The 20,684-nt window shown below is 45.5% G+C and overlaps 1 long non-coding RNA gene across 1 annotated transcript in view; it reads right to left on the reverse strand.

Annotated features, from left to right (window-relative positions):
* Positions 1–727: 727 nt before the first annotated feature.
* Positions 728–20,684, reverse strand: part of LOC102453409 (uncharacterized) — a 45,688-nt gene continuing 25,731 nt past the window's right edge. Inside the window, exons 2-5 of the long non-coding RNA XR_012900726.1 lie at positions 13,911–14,075; positions 8,958–9,127; positions 5,248–5,332; positions 728–1,308 (exon numbers count right to left, since the gene is read on the reverse strand). This is a non-coding gene — a long non-coding RNA (uncharacterized LOC102453409). The remainder of the gene's footprint in view (positions 1,309–5,247; positions 5,333–8,957; positions 9,128–13,910; positions 14,076–20,684) is intronic.

Consider the following 20,684-nt stretch of genomic DNA (forward strand, 5'->3'; position numbering starts at 1 on the left):
AAACACAGCAGTGCTGCCCCCAGCACACAGTCATGCCTGCACTCTTAGGACAGCATCTGCTCCTGGTCAAGCGTGACAAAAAAGAGGGACACTGATCCCCAGCAGGGGAATCTGCAGGGGGAGAGGGGACAGGAAGAGAAGGGGACCCCAGTAGCACACTCCCTGGCAAGCAGTGTCTGCCGCTCACACACACCTCCCCCAACACCCTTCCCCATCTCCTCCAGCAGGTAGGGATAGAATTTCTCTCTCTGTGGGATACGGCCACTGCCAGACCCAGTGTGTACACATCACAGAGGAGGGGATGACAAACTGGCCCGTCACCCCTCCATGGCCAGCATCTTCCCATGCCAGCTTGCATCTGGGGGATGGAGGTAGCAAGGCTCCCCCAGAACATTGTGCCCTTGCAGGGCATTACCCACTGCCTAGGTCACAGATGGCCTTGTTTGACACCATGGAACAGTCTAGCAGCCACACCTCAGCACCCATTTTTTCCCACGTCCCCCCAGCAACCACCCCTGCTCCTGCATCCCAGCTTCTTCTCCTAGCCCCACTACCTGAGGCAGGTGTAATTCTCAGTCCCATCCCTGAGTCACTCTTCCCCCCTCTTTTCCCCTCCTCCCCCTTCCCAGGTTCTTTCTCCAGTACCTCCCCAGTTCTAAATTCCCTCAAATAAACATCAGAGAGTTTATTGTTTCAAACAAAAAGTCTTTTTTTATTTGGTGTGCAGGGGAGGGTGGAGTGCAGCAGGGAGGGGATGGAAGGGGTGGGAGAGGAAAGGCACACAGGAGCTATGCAGAGGCCTCTTATGGGGAGGCCCAAGGGAAGAGTGTCACAGCTGGCCTTGGCTGAAACTCTCCCTCAGGGCCTCCCAGATGCGCACAGGCCCCCTGGGTTTGTCGGATGGCAGCAGTGCATGGTTGCTCAAAAGCTCTAGCAAGCCACTCAGTCTTTGCCCCCCATCCTGATGGGAACATATCCCCCTTGTTCTCACCCAGGTTGTGAAGGACACAGCAGGCTACCACCACCTGGGGGTTGTTCCAGTTGCCAGGTTCCAGGTGGGTGAGGAGACACAGGAACCTTCCTCTGAGGCAGCCAAAAGCACCCTCTGCCATGATGAGGCATCTTCTGAACTTGGCATTGAATTGTTCTGTGGTGGGGTCCAGGTGTCCCATGTAGAGCTTCATTAGCCAGGAGAGAAAGGGGTAGGATGTATCACCCACAGTGCACATCGGAATGTCCACCTCCCTGACCTTGGTGGTACAGGTTGACAACCCTACACAGCAGAGTGGTATGGATGGCCCGTACCACCTGTAGAAGAATACAAACAGAGAATTAGAAGCAGTGTTCCCTTTAAGCTGTGTGGCAGTACAGCTTCACAGGTAGCTAATCAGCCCTGCCCAGTCAGTCAGCTTAGAGGGACCACTGATCACAGAGAGTTCCCTGAGCCCAAACCCCTTCCCACAGTAAGAACAACCCCAAGTACTCCATCCCTGGCAGGTCTTTGTGAAGCTGGGACTGAAAAACCTTTAGGGAAGGAGAGTCTACCACCTCCCTTCCCCAGGGAACCCCATTCCAGTAGTTCACTGCCATTCTGGGACAATAACAAGAGAGTCAAACCTACATGAGCATAGCCCCAACGGTCGATCTCCCCACACTGAACTGGTTTCTGACAGAGTGGTAGCTGTCCAGATAATGAGCTTCCAAATAATGATGGTAACACACTTCTGGAGGGGGATGGCAGGTCGTATATGGGTGTCCCTTTGCCAGAGGGCAGGGGCGAGCCACTTGCAGAGCTCCCGAAAGGTGCCCATCCACATGCAGAAGTTCTGGAGCCACTGCTGGTTGTCCCACCCTCCATGAAGATCCAGTCTCACCAGTCGGTACTGGTCTCCGGTTGCCAGAAGCAGCAGTGCATGGTATGGGGTGGGGGACAGGGTGAGAGGGACTGTGGTGCATGAAGAATGCCCAGGTCTGGATGAGGGAATCCCCCATTACAGGCTGGTCATCATCCTCAAGCAGTGGCATGAGGGCAGCCTGCATAAACTGTGCCAGGAGGTATAGCAGCAGGGCTGAGCCAGTGACTGCTTTGCAGCAGGTCTGGCTCCATGGTAGGAGTGCTGTGGCATCCACAAGGCAACCAGAGCATGCAATGTGGTGTTTGCTGTCCCTCAATGAGGTAGGCAATGGAGAAGGTTCAGAGATGCAGCCGTAGAGGGGTTTAAGCACGAGCTTCAACCTCAGGCAGTAGCTCCAAGATGTGGGTGCTGTCCTGATGACCCGCCCGGAGTGCTTCTGGGGGGCCCTTATATGCAATTCAGGCTCCAATAAGAGTGGATGAGCAATTTCGATATAGCTCTGCTCTATTTTAATGGGGATTTGTAGTGTGGACGTGCTATTTCAAAATAGTTATTTTGGGTGTTATTATTCCAAAATAACTTATTTTGAAATAACGCTGTAGTGTTGACGTACCCTGAGAGTGTTTTAGCTGTTTCTTCCTGCTGTTGCAGCGAAGGGTTAGAATCATAGAATCATAGAATAATAGGACTGGAAGGGACCTCGAGAGGTCATCGAGTCCAGCCCCCCGCCCTCAAGGCAGGACCAAGCTCCATCTACACCATCCCTGACAGATGTCTATCTAACCTGTTCTTAAATATCTCCAGAGAGGGAGATTCCACCACCTCCCTTGGCAATTTATTCCAATATTTGATCACCCTGACAGTTAGGAATTTTTTCCTAATGTCCAATGTAAACCTCCCCTGCTGCACTTTAAGCCCATTACTCCTTGTCCTGTCCTCAGTAACCAAGAGGAACAAATTTTCTCCTTCCTCCTTGTGACACCCTTTTAGATATTTGAAAACCGCTATCATGTCCCCCCTTAATCTTCTTTTTTCCAAACTAAACAAGCCCAGTTCCTGAAGCCTGGCTTCATAGGTCATGTTCTCTAGACCTTTAATCATTCTTGTCACTCTTCTCTGTACCCTTTCCAATTTCTCCACATCTTTCTTGAAATGTGGCGCCCAGAACTGGACACAGTACTCCAGCTGAGGCCTAACTAGTGCAGAGTAGAGCGGCAGAATGACTTCACGAGTTTTGTTTACAACACACCTGTTAATACAACCTAGAATCATATTTGCTTTTTTTGCAACAGCATCACACTGTTGAATATCTGTCCCCCTCCACCATCCCAGCAGGGGATATTTCAGGAACTACGTGCCCTTGGCAGGAGCCACTGGCCCAGCTTTGGGATGTTCTGAAGTCTCAAGATGGACAGACATGTGCCATCACTACTTCAAGGACACACAGGCCAGTGTAGCAGGATGCAAGTTCAGCACTAGGTGCAGAACCTGCCCCACAGTGTTCCCTCAACAATTACTCCCAGAAATTAATCTGGTGCCCTTTGACCTCCTGAAAATCCCAAGCAACCATTTATCCCAAGCAACCTAACGTCAGCGATGACTGACAAAAATATCAGAGCTTCAAGAACAATAAGCTATGACTCGCAGCCTTTTATTTATTGTTTTAATCCTTGTCCCTCCCTTCTCTACCACTTTCTTTGAGAGCTAGCTGCATTTTGATGCTTGTCTTTTAAGTCCTGACAACAATAACAGCTCTTCATTTATAAAGTCCTCATTGCAGGAACAGTGCCTCCTTATTTCTCAAAAGTGTCATCAATGAGGCTTCTCACCATCTCCCTCACCTCCCACCCCAGCCCTCTGGAATGTCAACTTTTCTGGGTACATTTCCCACACACGAAGAGCTCTGTAGCTTGTGGCAAAATGCTGATCCTCAGATGCCATCTGCAATTGTCCTTTCACACACCACCAACATTTTTGACAGAAATTATCCATCATCTCTCCTTGAGTCTATAGATTGTTCTCTCTTGGTACAACTCCCTCCTCATTTACTGAGTTTGAAGTGAATTGATTGCTGGGGAATGGTACCAGACTGACAACCCTTGAGATTGAAGGTGTGCATTTACCTACTGAGCAGATACAAGGTGGCAGTGTCTGTGACCACTTCTCCATGTTGCACAGTCAATGTGCTTTATGCCTGACCCAGAATCTATCTGCCAGAATGTGCAAATAATTTAGTGACTAGTTTTTAGGCTCATTAATTCCTTGGCATCACTTCCATGACTGTAAACAAGGAACCTAATAAGTGTCCATTGTGATGTTGGGTTTTGCTGGAATTTACCTGTGCACTGGTAAATCGATTGAGACCATGGCTCTCAAAGGCCATCAAATGGCTATATTCTTGATGTTGACCTGGATTTGAATAAATAGCTTTAAGATTAAAATGTATCTTTTGACCTATCCAGTTGCAAGTAATTTGTTTTTAATGAGGTGCCAACTTTTGCACTCGACCCACTGTTGCTAGTATCCCAAAAGGCTTTGTTCTTAAGTCTCTTGTTTTAGTATAGGGGTATGTCTACACTTGCATCCTCTTTCGAGAGAGGGATGCAAATGAAGACATTCAAAATTGCAAATGAAACCGTGATTTAAATATCCCGTGCTTCATTTGTATATTCGCGTTATGGCACTATTTCAAAATAGCGATATTTTGAAATAACAGATGCTGTTAAGACATAGTTATTTCGAGAGAAAACTCTTCTCTCAAAATAACTAGTAAACCTCATTGTATGAGGAATAAGGGTTATTTTGAGAGAAGAGTTTTCTCTCGAAATAACCACATCTTAACAGTGTCTGTTATTTCGAGATAGCGCTATTTTGAAATAGCGCCATAACGCGAATATGCAAATGAAGCATGGAATATTTAAATCCTGGCTTCATTTGCAATTTCAAATGTCTTCATTTGCATCCCTCTCTCGAAAGAGGGTGCAAGTGTAGACATACCCTAGATCTGCTTTGTCCTAGTTACGTTCTATGATCTTTACCATTCATGTAATAAATTGTTGTAGACCGTTGAAGAAACAAAGAACATATTATTTATTTCCCCTCTGATACCCCAGCCTCATATCTTATATATGTAGTGAATGTTGTGTGTGAAAACTGGTGGTTATACAGTTATGCTCTCTTGTATCCAGGTTTACACTGTGATTATTTAGCCTGATAATTCATTGACCAAGAGCCTTGTCTTCCAAAGCCACATGAATATGTTTATAATTAAATTCTTGAAGCAATATCACAAATGTTTATTATAGAGGGCAAAAATGTTCCTGTGGGTGTCAGGGGGCTGAAGGAATTAGCAGTTTCATATGAAAAAAAGCAGTCACCAACTCATGCCTACCTTGTCTGTAGAACTGAGCATAAACCAACATAGATTCCAACATCTTGGACGTTGGGAACTCTCCGTCCAAATGCGGCAGCTGGTCCTTGTAAAAGTAACCAATGAAGTTAATAAAAAATGACTTGTGTTACATAACCTAGACAAAAGTCTTGTAAATCACGACTCACATCATGTGACAGAGCCACTAAAATACACTTAACAATATGTCCAAGTGACTCACCTAAGCTACATCTACTCTTTCCAAGTATGTCTACACTGCAGTTTAAAATCTACAGCTGGCACTTGCAGGCTGACTTGAGTTCACTGTGCTTGAGCGATGCCACAATTCACCAGCCCTTTAGCCTGAATCAGTTGGCACAAGCCAGCCACTGGTTTCTAATTGCATTATAGACATACCCTATGAGGACAAATGAACTTGCATCTCTTCTGAACAACTTCAAACTCTGGGAAAGTTCAAATGGAGACAAATGTTGTAGCTCTATTTTACTACCATATCATTGTACAAAAAATATAAATTTAATTAGAATGATTTATAATTCTATTACTAGGATTATCATGCCTGTGGATCTTTTATGCCCAACAAATGTGAGCTAACACCTAATTCTTGGTGATAGATAAATAACTGGGTGAGGTGCAAAGTTCCCTCTAATTTTTCCCACCCCAGAGCAGACTGAATTTTGTTACGTGCACCGATATGGAGATGATGTGCAACACATCGCCTTCGCATTGGTGCGCATAACAAAATTCAGGTGGTGGGAGTGGTGCAAAGATGTTCTGAGTGTCGGAAGAGGCTCAGGCCTAGCACAGAGGGTTCAGGTGTTGGAGGGTGAGGGCTCCATCTGGGGGTGCATAATCTAAAGCTGGAGATGAAGGGGACAGAAGGTTGGGATGGAAGGATGTGGGGAGGGGGGCAGAGCTGAGCCACCCAGGCCACAGCAGGGCTGCCTAGGTTGCACTAGGGGCTCTGGGGCCCATGGGAGGCTGCGGGGTCAGACTGGATTGATCCGGGTATGGCATGGCAGAGGCACTCTGGGGCTGGAGTGCCCAGGCTGTAGTTGTGTTTAGGCCAGGGGAGAGGTGGTGGGTTCAGCCTGTTCCTTCCCCCACTGCAATAGGCTGGAAGCCAGACCAACTTGGAGGCAGGGCACCCCTCCTTCCCTCTTTGGTCAGGAGCCTTGAACACCTGTGAGATGCTAACTAGACACCTACATGGCCATGTAGCTTACAGCCAACTTGGATAAGAAAGCGAAGTCTGAATTTCACTTAGGTTTTCAAACTAGTTATATGATGGCTACAGCACATGAGTAAATGCAATGAGAAAATGAATTTAAACGAGTTTAGCTGAAACAAATATATATATATTTGGTTGAAGTGATACCAATTTTCAGATATAAGTGAATCTTAAACTGATTGAAAGCCCTTTTATTTCAAGAAATACCTGAGATTACTATAACACTTTTAGAGAATGCAGACTTTTCTGTTTGTCAGTGTATTTACTTGTGCAATTGATGGCACTTTGTGTATAGTACATTTCCCTGTATCCCCTGACTAATGATTGTGAACCCCTTTCACTGGCGGGGGGTTATTCTCCATTAAACAATGAGAGTACATGGATGAGTAACTGCTTGTCACTGTGACTAAGAAATTCTCAATCTAGCACTCAGTATTTTTCTCTGTGATTGGTATGTCTTCTCTCCCATCAACAGAATAGAAGAACAGATTTTGAAAAATAAACAAATAAATGGGTCTTTAAGCACAAATATTGACGTAGGGACTCCAGTGTAGGGGTAAGAATTTGAAACTATATTAACTCAGTTTTTAAAAATTACAAGGTTTCCAGAAATAAAGTACAAATTCTGCCCTTATTTAGGCCCTTGACAGAATTTGGCCTTGTAATTTTACATTAGTAGAGCAATTCTGTTATCCTGACCATGGCAGCTGTACTTGCATCAGGATCACAAGAATCAGGCATTTAGAAAGAGAACTTTGAACTATTTTTCACAGTTCAGTGTTCTCATTTGTTGTTCTCGGTTGCTTGCAGGCATCTGTGTGACTCCTTCTGCTACAGTTAGTTATGCAGGCTTCAGTGCACCTTTTTCAATTATTAGCAATACACAGCACCCAAGCACTTTCCTTTGGGTCACATTTTTAAATAGAAGTGGTCTAACTAGCTCCCATGCAATGAACAGATACAAAGATGTGATTCTTTTTTGTAAGTGAAACTACCTAGGTTCAGTGAGTATGCACGTATTCTGTGTACAAATATATATCGTGAATGCAATTTAGATTTTGTTTGGAAAAAAAATCCTTTAAGTTTATGAACTAACCTGACCCATTACTGGTTTGACAACATATTGATTTAATGTTTTCTCAATTGCATTGTCATTCTCCAGGTTCTTTAAGTAATATTTGTCCTTGAGAAATTTTTGTACTTCTGCCTAAACAGGATCTTTATAGGTACCACATACTTGGGCTCTTATTTCATGCTGTCTTTTCACTTGTTATATTTCTCATCGGTGGAATTACTTCCCCTTAGGACTTGGAAGTGTCCTCAACTCTCTTAAAACAAGATTATGGCTTCACTCATAAGTTTTCTTTTTACTTACTTTTATTCTGTTTGAAATCTAGTTTGTGTTTATCATTATTAACAATATATGAGGTGTTTCCATCATTGGCACTACAGAATAAAAAAATTGACTGAATGATCTAGAGTGGCAATAGCAGTTCTTTATTTTACTACACAGTGTACCCATTTTTTTATTCCACCTCTTTTTAAAAAAATGTTTCCTTAAATAGTATATAGAGCTGGCAACACAGTGCATGAGTACAAACTCAAAATATCAAAAAAGCACTTCCAGGAGTTCCCATCTGGTCTCAGTTCATCCCAAGCAGAAATGTTTGATATTACTGACATATATAAAGAAAAATTTACTGTTGATGTTTCTATTTTAACATCATTTTAATCACACCAGGCCCCACCTCAGTAATACCCAAGGCTGCATCCCTTGGGCTATGGGTATAGGAGCTGACAGTCATGTTGGTCCCCTAGGCAAGGTGCCGGGGGGATTGGCCTCACATTCCCGGAAGAGGCATGGCCTTAGGCAGAAGGGGCGGGGCCAAGGGCCCCTGGACATCAGTGCAGCCCAGACCACGGCACTCCCCAAGCGCTGCCTGGAGTGTGTTGCGCCCCACCTCTCCAGGCAGCCCTAACAGCTACCCAGAGCAAGGCACACAGCACTCTGGTGGCAATTTAATGGGCTCCAGGCACCACTGCCCTGGGCCTCTTGAATCATTGAGCCCTTTGGCAATTGCCCCTTTGCCCCCTCTGTTGGCAAGCCTGAGAATAGGGTTCTATGAATGAGAGAGGGTGGAGCTTGAGGTATGGGACAGATAGGTCCCCCTACCAGCCTGCAAGGCCCCTGTAATTCCCTGGGTCCATCCTGTCCATAGGACGGTTGAGGCGGTTACCCCACAGCCACCCTGAATCATCCTAGGGACAGGACAGTGCTGCTGGGACTCCCAGGCCAGATTTTTTTAGTCCCTTTTAAGGAACATTTTTGTCAAAGGAGTGTTTATTACTAATAGTTTAGCCTGTGTTCTTTATTGCGATGTTGGAAAATTACTGTCCAAATATACCACTTTGTTTCTTTCTAACATATTGTAACCATTACTTTTTGCTCCATCTTACTGATGAAATACCACTTGTGTACCAGGTCTAGCAGTGGAGCCATCCATAATTTCAATGTTGTTCCAGGCCCTGCCCATCTTTCTCTTTTCTGTCTATGATGTAGCCTTTTCCAAACCAAAGCAGCAGTGGCCTTCTGTCGAGATCCTGTTCTGGTGAAGGGGGAGGTGGCCGTAGAGCTGCACAATCCCCTTCCTGAAAAATCCCAATTTAATCAGTGAACAAAAACAAAGCAGGACACTTGATATATTTTTCTCTCTTCACATTTGTATTCAGCAGAACGTGAGGAAAACACATCTTAAATCCCTTCTGAATAATTTAGCTTGAAATGTTTACCCTTTGATGAACAAGCACAAAATGGGGAGAAAATACAAAGTGCTGAAACCGTTCCCAGAAGCTCCCGTAGCATGCACAGTCTTTACATATTTTAAACTCTTTATGCTGGAAAAGGCCTCAGGCCTTCTGTGCTGCACAAGGCTCTGGAAGATACAAAAGAAACTGTAAATCTTGGCAATGCCACTGAACGCTCCTTCCTACATGTGAATTTCCTCTCAGCAGAGGAAAGCCAAACCACAATTCACTCTGTAGCAGGTTACTTCAACTAAAGGCACAAGTAATTCCCCAGTGGCTGCCCACAGATGGTCAGCATAGTTCATTGCGTCTTTCTGATTTCAATAAGTACCTGAGATACAACGAAGGCCACTTTTATCATTTTTAACTTCTAAAATGACTATGGTTTAAGATGATTCACAGCTGCCATGGCAACTAGCTTTCTATAGTTCTGCTCCAGAGAGCTCTCATCCTTGTTCTGTCATGAGAATTTCCTGCTCCTTAGAACCCCCTTGGTATTGTTACGGGTTGGGTTAAACCTCATTGAAACTGATGGATGTAACAGCCAAACCTCATTTGGGAAAAATGTAAGAAACAATTAAGTTAGTGGTCCCCAAACTTTTCAGCATCACATCTCTATTTACCTCATCTATGGCCCCCTCTAGAGCTGGGGCCAGGGCCAGGTGGGAGAGGCAAGGGACCAGGGATTGGGCTATAATTGGGGATGGGACCAGAGCAGGAGGCAGAGCCATGGTCAGGCACTAAAGATGGGGGCAGGGTTGGGAACTAGGACCATGGCTGGGCTGGAGTAGAGCTGGGAGCAGAGAGGGGCTGGATAATGCTTCCACCGCCTCTCCCCTTGCCATGGGGCAGGTCCAGGACCAGCTGCCCCCAGTTTGGGAACCTGTAGGTATGGAACTAGAAATCCTCCACTCATTACACAGGCAGCAGGGCTGACAGCCTCATAGGGCCCCTGGGAAAGATAGGAAGGAAACCTTGCTCCACACCCCTGGATGGGCTGGGGCCTCAGGCAGAAGGGGCAGGGCTCAGGCTAGGCAACCTTCAGTGCCACCTGCCACTCCTCCCCCAGGCATCCCTCAGTGCTGCTTGGAATGAGTTGTGTGGAGCTCCGTGGGCAATTTAAAGGGTCTGGGGCTCCAGCTGCCACTATTCCTGCAGCAGCCTGGAGCTCCTGTCCCTTTTGTATCACCAGGCCCCAGGACAGTTGCCCCGTTTGTCCCTCCTGTCAGTGAATCTGAACACAGGCATGTCACCGTCCAAAACAAAGGCACATGAAAGGAACGGTGGGCAAAGGAGTTTCACTGGGTACTGTTTTATATGAAAAGAGTTGTGTGTTTGAGAGAGAGAGAGAGACGGGAAAAGAAAATCAGCAGAGAACTAGACACACCCAAAAGCAGCACTAGGGATGAGGCTCTGAGAAAAGGCTAGAGATGAAGCTTTGGGGCTAAGTGCTGTCTGGAAAGAAGCTTGGAACTGTGGGCAAAGTAACTATGTCTTCCTGTCTGACTCCTCCTGTGTTCAAAAGCAGTGTAGTATGATGGGTGAACTGCATACTCAGAGATAAGTGTTGCAGATGCTCCAAGCACTAGGCCTTTTTGTCTGTAGTCCTTGGTGTTTTCCCACAAATACTGAACCTGATAAATATTAACAAATTCTTTACTAGGGCTGCCAGCAATATATGGGACAATTCATGATTACTTTATGGACTAGTTCCTGCACCAGTATAACTATGTCACTTAGGAGAATGGTGTTTCTATGGCTATACAGGCAGTCCCCAGGTTACGTACAAGATAGGGACTATAGGTTTGTTCTTAAGTTGAATCTGTATGTAAGTCGGAACTGGCGTCCCGATTCAGCCGCTGCTGAAACTGACCAGCGGCTGACTACAGGAAGCCCGAGGCAGAGTTGCTCTGCTCCGGGCTTCCTGGAATCAGCTGCTGATCAGTTTCAACAGGCTGAATCTGGACGCCAGTTCCGACTTACATACAGATTCAACTTAAGAACCCCAGGTGTCCCCAAGTCAGACACTGCTGAAACTGACCAGCGCTGACTACAGGAAGCCCAAGGCAGAGTTGCTCTGCCCCGGGCTTCCTGGAATCAGCCGCTGGTCAGTTTCAGCAGTGGCTGACTTGGGGACGCCTGGGGCAGAGCAGCTGGGGTGCTGCCGGGTTGGTCCAGTAGCACCCAGAGCGGCGCTGTGGGACCAAACGGCAGCGCCCCAGCTGCTCTACCACAGGCGTCCGGAGAAAAGCCTGGTCTGCTGGGGGGGGGGGGGCGCGTACTAGCTGCGCCCCCCCCCACACCTCAGCAGACCAGGGAGACGGGGAGCAAAGACAGCTGTGGCGCGTCTGGGCTGTCCCGCTGCCCGCGTGCTCCACGGCTTTGCTCAGTGTCTCCCTGGTCTGCTGGGGGGGGAGGGCTCCCCCCCCCCCCCAGCAGACCAGGGAGACGCAGAGTGGCTTTTTTTGCCCCGGAGGACGCGGGCGGCGGGACCGCGGCGCATCTGGGTGCCCCACCGCTCCCGTCCTCCGGGGCGAGAAAAACCCTGTTCGTAACTGCGGATCCGACATAAGTCGGATCCACGTAACTCAGGGACTGCCTATATTTATCCCAGCGTAAGCCCTGGCATAGATGTACTTGTACTAGTCCAAAGGGATATAGTGGAATGCTGTGCTGGTATAGGCACATTTATACCAGCATAACTACATTCACACTAAGGCACTGGAACTGAACTCTCATGTGTTGACAAGATAAACCAACAATCCCTAAGTCAGCCCATGGTACCAAAAATACTCATTGCAGGCCACTGCTCTCCTGCAGGCAGTCACATACTGGCATGTAAATCCCCCAGGCAAAGTCCAGACCCGACTGCTCTGTTTGAAGGCCCTCTCCCACATACCTATTTGTTCTGATTACCACTAACCCCTATCCCAGCAGCAAGCCATTTTTTAGTCTGATTCTCAGCCTTTCGGTCCCAGCACCAAAGCTACTCAGCAACCTGCTCCCCGCCAGGCTCCCACCTCCTGCCTGCAGCACCAATCACCACATGGCCCCTCGCTCCCTCTGACCTATGGTGGTAAGTCTTTTTCATGAGTGGAAGGATTCTAGAGTTGTCTAGATGTTGTTATGGGGATTTACACAGTGTCCAGCGATAAACTGCCTTGCTCATTTCTAAGTTTTGTAACTGAAACGAAAGGAAACTGCAACTAGCCAAATCAAAACTGGGCAGGACACAAAGCTAACATCCAAGCTCTGCCTTTTGAAAATTACCACAGTCCGGATTTCACTTTTGTGTCCTGCTCCCTTAGTTTTATTTGCCTTTTACTCATCTAGACACCTGCTTCCCTCCAGGCTTTTATACATGGAAGACACCCCTTTCTTACGCACCAAATGTTTTCCTTTTCCTCCTTCAGGAACCCCTCTGCACACTTCTTCCATGAAACCTTAAAAACAGTGTCTCCCAAACCTCTTCACATTCTTACCTTTATTTTATACATGTCTGAACTGTTTGTGTGTGTAAACTGCTCCCTGAGGCAGGGATCATATTTATGTCTGCACATGCCATGAGCACAGTCAGCAGTCAATTAATAATAATAGTTTCTTATATCTATTCAGGCACAAAGCTGTGGAAATCAGATAACATTCTATGTCTTATCACCTGAGGCTCTGAATGTCTATGGAATGCAGCTCTTCACGGTTACTTTGTTCTGAGCAACCATGTTGTTTAAGTATTGAAAAGCACAGTACTGAAAGGCAGTGAACTATGTTCTCTCACTTCTGATATTAACTTCTCTCTCTGACCTAAAAGTCATTTGTATGCTTTAGCCCATGTACCCCAGCTGTAATTTAGATATGTTTTACTTTTAGTGATTTAAGCCAAGCTTTTGTAATGTTTTTGGATGCCATCTTGAGACTCCTTAATTTTCAGAGAACTAACCCTTAGACACAGATTCTGTGAGTGCTTCAAGGCTGCAGCACCCATGAAAAATTATTATTGGGTGCTTAGCATCCAGTGACAGCCAGATCCCTGTTGTCTGCAGGCATCCCTGCTGATCCGTTCCTCCCCTTCTTCCCAGTGCCTCTTACCTGCCACAATCAGCTGTTCCACAGCTGAGGATCAGCAGGGATGGAGCCTGTTCAGGCAAGGGATTGGAACTGGGTGGGAAGAGGCAAGGCAGGGGTAAAGAGGGGGTTGTAAGAGGTGGGGCTGGATGGTAAAAGCTGGGGTAGAGGCTTGAGAGAAGCGGTGGGTAGGTCAGGGTTTGGGGTAGAGCAGAGGTAGGGTGGAGGCTTGGGAAGGAAGCTGGCACTTGTGCTTTAAGTATCTCAACTTGATTCCCTCCTCTCCCCCCCCCCCAAAAAAAAAATCAGTAGTTGCATTTGAAACTCTTGGCCCTTATGTTTGTAAACTGTTCTGCAGATGAAAGTGACAAGTACTACTAATTAACTAGTGCTGAGTACTATTAATAGTACTGCTGTTTGTGAAAGCTTTAAAACTCCAGTAACAAAATTTTGAGTATAAATAGAAGAGTTACATAGATAGAGTTATATCTCTGTTCCACTAAAAAGCACTATGATGGAATTTCCTGGGTTTTTTAAAAGACAATATTGTGGCTAAAGCACAGACCTGGGATTCCGGAGATCTGGACTGCATTCTCAGCTTTGCATCAGATTTCTTCTGTCATCTATGGCAAGTCTCTTAGGCCAAAGCATTCCAACTTGAGGATTCCAACTTGTAGTAAAGCACCAATGTGGAGATAGTTGGTTCTTAACCTTTGTTAAGTTTCTCCTTCTGTACAATGGGTAGAATAATATAATGCAGGAGTTTGGGGATTTTTAAGACATTAGTAATTGTATATCACTTTTAAATCCTTGCATGGAATGGAAAGTACAAACTATTAATATTGCAATATGGTGCAATTACCTTGGCATAAAAGTAATTTAAATGAATCTAAGCCCAGTATGTAGGAGTGGATGAGAAAATTATATAATGCAGAGGTCATGAGGCACTAACAAGAGCTAGAACAAGAATTTACAAGGCAGCAACTCGTATTGAAAAGCTTTGAAAATTAATTGAAAAAAGAAGGTGGATGAAATACTGCAATCCCAGTGTTGCTCTAACCTACTTTCTATAGCCTATTGTGAGTTTTATACAACTAGAATGTTTAATTCCTCCCCGTATCCACTACATAAAGAAAAAAGTAAATGATTCTGCCAAATCATATGAGATTTAACCTACTTGAAAGTACTTCCTAAAAGAAACAGACTCAAATGTGTCATGTCTCTCTGCTCTTCTCTATTCTTGAGAATAATTAAATATGTGTTGAAGAGAAAATACATTTTTTCTGTTTTAAATTGATAGCATTTCCTAATTCCTCTAGCCAGTTCATACTTTTCTCTTTTTCTTTTCGCTGTTAAAATCTTATTAGAGTGGGCATGGGGTGGGAGGTGATAAATGCAGGAAAGGATGGCAATTGAGAAAGGGTGCATGCAGGGCTACAGGGAGCACATGTTTTATGTGGATGTTACTAACTATATACAAATCATTTTCTTTTATTCCTTGTGGAAGGCATGAGGAGCAGCATAATACTCCACTGAACAATTCCTCTATGAAAATCTCGTGTTTTGACCTTGTGAAAAATGATTCAAAGCAGATATTTCCCTTTGTCATATCCAGCATTTCATTTAAACATGCCTCACACAGATTCACAGGCTGTAAACAAACTGTTTCTTTTTCTTCTGTATTTCATAATTGTGAGAACTGGGTTAGAATTGGCCTTTGCGGGTCCATCGAGTTCATGGCATTTCCCCCTACTCCTATTTCAGGAACATAGAAATGCAGAGGAGAATCCCTCTGCTTGTAGTTTTAGTATGTTTCTAGCTCTTTTCCTCATATTGAACCCTTGATCTGTAATGGATGCAAACTAATCACTGGGGCTATGTCTACTGGAGCAAGGTCCTTGCCCAGACTACTTGCCCTGGGACCCCTTCCTGGGTCACAGATCAACCAGAGACCCTTTCTGGTGCAGTCACCCATGCCTTTTATTGTCAGTGCCAGTTTCCCACCATCTCTAGCTGCCTTGTATAGCCCTGTGGCTAATGAGGCCCACAGATGTTTCCATTAGCCCTTCAGACCAGTGCTTGTTCAGCTGGCTTCCATTTGGCCAGGCTGTAGTGGCAGAGCTCTGGCTTAGCCAGCAGTCTGTCACACACCTTCCCACTTATGAACTGCTATGTTAGTTTGCCCTGGCCCTCTTGGGGTCCCTTACCCTGACACTCAGCATCTCCCACAGCTGAGTGCATAGGGCAGCCTGCCAGTCCTTAAAACTCTTTGCTCCTGGGGGTGGCTTGCCCCCCTTTTCTTTGGGGTCCTCCCTGATGAGCTGTCCCTTACTCTTGGAGACCCTGCTCTGAGGTTACACCTTTTCTGGGCAACTCCGGTCCTTGCTAAAGGGGTCCCTTTGGGACAAATCCCAACTTGTACCCAAGCACTCCCTCGGGGCTTCCCCAGGAGGCTCCTTCATTCTCTCCCCACAACAGTTATAGTGGAAGAGGTCTAGCCCATAAAATTCAGGCCTTGTCTGTTGGTACACACACCAAATTCACCCCCATTGGGGCCCTTCCTCAAATACCACTTCAACCTACACTGGGGGTAGGGTGGGTGAGGGGTAGGGGACCCCATCCCACTTTGTGAGGCACTAACTGTGCCTCAGTTTTCCTCATCTCTCCAACCAGGGTTGATGACTCCTTTTCTGGGGGCTGCTCTGGAGAGCAATCCAATTGCACCTCCTCTCCTTGGGAAGCGCTAGGACCACTCATCACCCCCAGACACACTTCCCATCTGTCTGTTGCCACAGGATGAGGACACCGCTCTGCTCTGTGCCCTAGATCCCCACACCTGTAGCACTGACTGCTATGCTTCTCTATCATTTTTGAGGGGAGGGGATCTCTTGCTTTTCCCTGATGCTCTCTTCTCTCTCTCTGGCAGGCCAGTCCCAGTCCCAACATACCACCACAGAGTACAATAGCTGGTGCACTACCTCCTCCCACTTCCACTGGAGTCTGCCCCTCACTTCCAGCAGTACCTGGGCTACTGAGTAGGCCCTCTTGTCCCTATGGATGAATTCTCGTGTCATCTGTGCTCCCAGGACTATCCAGTATGGCCTCACCAGCTCCTTCTGCATTGGCAAGTGGGCTGACGTGGAGTCCATTAACCCTCACTGGGCCTTTCTCCCCACTTCTATCAGGACAGTCTTTGCCTCTGTCAGGTCATCTGAGTCAACCCACAGAACACCACATACCCTCAATCCATACTGTCTGGGCACTCCTGCTTCCTATGCCCTTCCCTCCCGCATTGCCAGCAGCTCATTGTGCCAGCCCCCACAGGTGCTTCTCGGGCACCTCCTTCCTTCCCAGGCCTTTCCCAGAAAGGGACTCCTCCAGCTTCCTCGTTCCTTGTCTCTGTAGCATCGGCCTTCTCTCTGGGGAATCATCACCTTGGTATACTACTCTACCAGCCTGACCGCTGCATCCACCGTGTCAAGCGGGTGGCGCCGGATCCACACATGGATATTCTCTGGCAGAACTTGCAGCAACTGCTTGAGGATAAGCAAGTCCATTATTTTCTGCACTGTTCGTGTCTCCAGCTTCAGCCAGTGGGTTGCCCAGTCTATTAACTTTTGGGCAAACGCTTAGGGCCTCACTGCTGCTGTCCATCAAGCTGACTGAAACTTCTGCCAGTACTTTTCCATTGATAGACCTACCTGGCCCAAAATGGCCACTCTCACTGCCTCATAGTTGTAGGCTTGATCATCCCCCAAGGCCACGTAAGCCGCATGAGCCTCTCTTGCCAAGTAGAGAGCCAGACGCAGGGCCTAGGTAGCCCTCTCCCATCTGGCACTAATGGTTACCTTCTCAAACGTCCCCAAAAAAGCATCCAGGTCATCTGCTGGCCCTATTTTACAGAGTCCCAGGCCTGATGGTTGGGTACTATTCCCTCCCTCAAGATTCACCACTTTTTGCAGGAGTTGCTGCTGCACTTTGCTCTGTATCTTAATAAAGTCCTACAAGCTTTGCTGCTGCTCTGCTTGCCAGGTTAGCCAGGCCTGTCTCTCTGCCTGGTGAAAATTATGCAGGGCCTGCTGCTCCTGTCCTTGCTGCTTGACGAGCCACTGCAGGGTCTTTTCCATCTCTGGGCTACCAACCAGATTTGCTGGTGCTGGATCCCACCCCTTGCCTTCGGACCTTTTCTTGTGTCACAAATCAACCAGAGACCCTTTCTGGTGCAGTCACCTATGCCTTTTATTGTCATGCAAATTTCCTACCACCCTTCTATATACAGAGCTTTTTCACAGCAAACTCAGCCAGCTTCTCCTTCTGGCTTAGGCACACTCCCTAGCTCCTCCCCTTTCATTTCTCCTCTGGCTGTCTTATATAGCCCTGTGGCTAATGAGGCCCTCAGCTGTTTCCATTAGACCTTTAGGCAGGGGCTTGCTCAGCTGGTTTCCAGTTGGCCTTTTCAGCCAGGCTGTAGTGGCAGAGCTCTGGCTTCACCCGCCCACTCTCCCATGTTTTCAAATAGGACACAGCAGCATGATGTCAGAATAATGTCATTAAAGGTAAAGGTAGCAGTACTGCAAACCCCACTCATACAAAAAACTTGTGATCCTCCACCCACAACTTCTTTTTGGGTCAGAACCCCCTACAAATACAGCACCATGAAGTTTCAGATGTAAATAGGTGACATCATGAAATGTATGAGTTTTAAAATCCTATGATAGTGAAATTTACCAAAATGGATTGTGACTTTGGTAAGGCACTATATATGATCATAACTGGCAGGGAGGTGAATCATAAGATAATCATGCTATTGAAATGTGGCCATTACTATGGAAAAGTGTAAAAAGCACTTCTATGTGAAGGCCCATGTCCACAAAGAGATTTCTTCTTGCCATTTTGTGTGGCATGCTCTGAGCACATCTACTAGATTGGGCCTCACAGGCAAAACAGGCAGGACAACACATCTCTTCCTCTGGTATGAATGTCATACTGGGGCTTAGATGCAAGAAAGCAATTGATGTAGTAGCATGCACGCCCAAGAGACAGAAATACAGGTTCTTAGAGGACTTATATAGCCAAAAAATGGTTGTCAAGTGAGTTTATACACCTACAGGGTTAAGTGGTAGCAGAGTGAGGGGTTTATGCATTGTAGTGGTATCTAAAACGGAAATCTAGGTGCCCAACCTGGGCTTTATGTGCCTAAGTCCTTTTGTGGACTTGTCTGAAAGCCATCCCTATTTGGGAAAATAAGTCCCACAAGTGAGATATTTACCTCTTTTTGAAGAAGTAATTTTTTATTCATAGCAATCAGAAAATATTGAAGTGATCCATTTCATATTTCCTCTATATCTAGACGTGATAAATATCCCATGCTTTTAACATGTAGTGTGATTTATGATTAGATATGAAACAGTTTATTGTAAACATCCAGCTGGATAGCAATATGTGTATTACATTGTATCATTGGATCTCCATGTTAGAAGAGGATGGAGCATTATCATTTTTCTGACGCAATTGGTGAAACAAATGCATTGTATAACCCAGGGGTAGGCAATAAGGGTACATCTACATAGCAACATTATTTCAGAATAACTTAGTCTGTGTCTACACAGGAGGCAGTTATTTCAAAATAATGTTGAAATACTGTCAAGCTAGAGGAGTTCTTACTTGGACTCCTGTAACCCTCATTTTACGAAGAGTAAGAGCACTCAGAGGAAGAGTGTTCTATTTTGAAATAAGTGCTGTGTACCCAGTTTTGAATTAAGCTACACAATTGATGTAGCTCAATTTTCATAGCTTATTCCAAATTAAGCTCTGCTGTGTAAACACACCTAAAATGGCAGCTGTTTTCCAGGGTTAGCCCCTATCACCCATACCTGTGCCTCCATAGGTATGGGTGATAGCCATTCCTGGCCAATGGGAGCTGCAGAAAGTGGTGTGGACTGGAACAATGCTTCCCGTAGCTCCCATTAGCCAGGAATGGCAATCTGCAGCCAATTGGAGCTACAATTTCCTGTACTGGTGGAGGCTCAGGTAAATATAGCCTTGGGGAACCATATATGGCCTTTGGTATTTGCCCACTTCTAGTATAATCTCTTCCTGCTTGGTATGGGGTTCTGTCCCTCTCAAGTGACACCTAACCCAGCTAGCGATTGATGAGTCTGCTACAGCTTTGGATGACAGGCATATAGCTTTTAGTTCATGTTTAGAGGATCCTACACCAAGATTCAGAGATCTCCAGTTCAATCCCACCCTCCCACGACCACAGTCTGTCAGTTTTACAATTGATTAAGATATAATGCTAGCTCTTTGCACATGAAAATAACACCATCATTTAGAGCCCAGCACAAGAAAATCTGCTAATTTAGGCATTTTAAAACAAAAGAAGAAAGTTGCTGGACCAGATTGAGAGTGGAAAACCTATGAGTGTAACTCAACCCAAAGCAAAGATGCAGAGGAGTTATCATTTAATGGCTATCTTAATTGTGGAGTTACCTCTTAGACCATTATTTTATAAGCAATTATTTTATGTATAAAATCAACTTTTAATTCCCTTGAAAAGTAATAATCATTATCATGCTTACATCATAATACATAATAATAAAGCAACTCAATAGGCCTCTGACATTTTTTAGCAGAATAACGGTCCCTGAGAAAATCAATGGATGTCTTCATAATTTGGCCATTTAATACAACTAACTCTTTCCCCTGCTAGTTTGTTTCATATTTGAAAGGAAGACTTACAACCTTGTTTAAGATTGCCTACGAAGAATATGTTGAGTAGAGATGAACAACTAATTCCCAGTGAATAATGTGACTAGTTTCGAATTTTTTTCTGTTCAAATTTCCTGAGAGTTGTGTATGATTTTCTTAAAAATAAATTTTTGTTGTTCAAAATTATTGGCCTAATGACTTCTATAAAAAAATTCATTATCTGTAAATTATTTAAGAGCACGTTGTTGAAGGTATCCAAAACTTGAACTGTGCTGATTGGTTTTGACTGAACATATTGATTACATGATATTGTTTCTGTTCCCTAACTGGATGAGTGTAAATTAGAATCAGTTTTCTGGTACTTACAAGCTGAAAATTTGCTTTGCTCTTTTATCTCAGATTCACTTAAAATGTGCAGTTTCGGTTAGTATTCCTGCCTGAAACTGAGTTTAGAATATTCATGAGAAATGAATGTAAAAAGAATCAGGCAAAGTCAAGTCAGGTCTTTGTTGTTTTGTAACAGCTATCCGCAAAAATGTATTTAATTATTCATCCAGTTCTACAGTTGGACCTCCCAAAGCCCAATGAAGTCAATGTGAACTGCACTTTGGATCAGGCCCAATGAGTG

Source organism: Pelodiscus sinensis, chromosome 1 (genome assembly GCF_049634645.1).
Source record: "Pelodiscus sinensis isolate JC-2024 chromosome 1, ASM4963464v1, whole genome shotgun sequence".
In the NCBI taxonomy this organism is placed as follows: Eukaryota; Metazoa; Chordata; order Testudines; family Trionychidae; genus Pelodiscus; species Pelodiscus sinensis.